Genomic DNA, 2198 nt, shown 5'->3' on the forward strand with positions numbered 1-2198 from the left:
ACTAGGCTATAGCCAACACTGCCAGATATTTTGAGCATCTCTGCAGTGATTCCTGATGGGCCGGGGGCTTTCCCGGTCTTCATACTCTTAATTGCTTTATCTACCCTGGTACTATCAACTCGGATAGCTGGTCCCTCTATTGGGTTGACATACGGCAGGCTCTCTTTCTCCCATTCATTCTCTTTATTAAGCAATCTATCGTAGTGGCATCTCCAGACCTCTTTCTTTGCATCCTCATTTAATGCAAGCGTACCATCATCCATGCGAACACATTTCTCTCCTACAACATCACTATTCTCTCTCCTACACTGTCTTGCAACACGAAATACCTCGAGTCTTTGGTCCTCACAGCACAGAACATTGGCAGATCTTTCCTTATCTGCTTATATATATATATATATATTATATATGTATGTATGTGTATATATATGTGAATGTATGTATGTATGCGTTTCAGCTACGTCTCTAGACGACTTTAGAATCTCCTCCAACGCTTCTGGATGGTCTCCTTGTTTAAGTTGATGAATGCTGCCATAATCCTTGCCTTCAGTTAGTTCATCTTTGGTGTTACAAGGAGTTTTGGTGGTCTCTCGCTCAACTGCACTCCACATAATAATCAAGGGGATTGCAGTCTGGGGTGTTAGGGGGGCGATGTGGTTGCGGAAATTGTCTGACAGCCATTACCGGGTTCTCCTGCTCGTGTGGCATGGTACAGAGTCCCGTTGTCAGACATGGGGCCCTCCAACAGCTACCCTATTGACCCAGGGCAACACCACCTCCTCTAAGCACTTGATGTAGGATTGCATGTTGAGTCTGATGCATTGTGGAAAGATTAATGGAGACATAATGTCGCAATCGCTAGTGATCACTTGAATCACCATGATGTTGACTCGGTGCATGTCCTCAGATTGACACCTAAACACTCTGAAATGTTCGTATTCGAACTTCCAGCGTGAATGCCAAGCAATACAGCATGTCGTTTCCAAATTTCCGGCAGAGTGAATTGCCTCATGGTGCTCTTTTTCTCACAGACGTTGCCCAACTAGCCCTACTATACTATGTAGTTGACAAAATCAAAAACAAACAATGCACATGTGCGACAATGAAGCTATAAAATGGTGATAATTTACCCATCGCACCGTGTATGTATTTGTGTGTGTGTATGTATATATATATATATATATATATATATATATATATGGAAGTGTGTGTGTATATATATATACATATATATATATGTGTGTATGTGCATGTGTGTATATATACATGTATATATTACTCACGCATTATCCGGCAGGTTTGAAATTTCGATGATACAATCCTATACTATTAGAATGACATTTTAGGATAAGTGTAAGAGGCCAGATCTTGTTGGTTTCAGCATAAAACACATAGAAGATATGGGTCGGATATGGCTGGTTTGAATATTAAAGGGTAAACCCATTAGCATTCAAATTCCTTTTATAAATGTAACCCTTATTTGTTCATTTTGTTTGGCGTTAATCCTGCATTATTTGGTAAATTTGAGTTTTCATCAATATGGTTGCTTACAGGGCAATTGTAGGGGTAGGTGTGAGAGCCTGGATCTGGCTAGTCTGAACATAAAACACACAGAATATTCGGGCAGGTTGTGGCTGGTTTAAGTGCTAATGGCGAACGGTTTCTGCCCAGAGGACAGTTTATGTATGTCTGTGTGTTCACGTGTGCCTTGGCGTGTCTGTCTTTGTCCCCACATCACTTATTATGTGTGTGTGTGTGTGTGCGTATGTTTGTATCCATGTGTGTGCCCCTGTGTCCATGCGTGTGAATGTGTGCCTGTGTTTGTGTCTGTACGTGTCACTTAACCACATATTCACAATGTAACCGTTTATGTTTCTTCACACAGTCTCCAATCATGCCACACACTGTCCAAAACACGCAATGGACAACCAACAGATTTTTTTTATTGTAAACACTTCATGAAATATTTCCAAATGACTTTTCTTCTTCTGGTTGCTTTCTCGAAACGCAAACCAATAACAAATAACGAACTATACTTTTTAATTAATTTCTGCATTTCTTCGCTTGTTTACCCCCCACCCCTTAGCTTTTTTTCTTTTATTTTTCCATTCTATTTAGTATTTATTTTATCGTCTTGGTTTGCTCTGTAACTAATTAGTTAAATATATATATACACATGTATGTGTGTGTGTATATAT

General features: G+C 39.9%; 1 protein-coding gene across 1 annotated transcript in view; it reads left to right on the forward strand.

Annotated features, from left to right (window-relative positions):
• LOC106870580 (protein polybromo-1) overlaps positions 1-2198 on the forward strand; it is a 142866-nt gene that overhangs the window by 32826 nt on the left and 107842 nt on the right. The window lies entirely within an intron of this gene.

This window comes from Octopus bimaculoides, chromosome 30 (assembly GCF_001194135.2).
Source record: "Octopus bimaculoides isolate UCB-OBI-ISO-001 chromosome 30, ASM119413v2, whole genome shotgun sequence".
Lineage (NCBI taxonomy): Eukaryota > Metazoa > Mollusca > Cephalopoda > Octopoda > Octopodidae > Octopus > Octopus bimaculoides.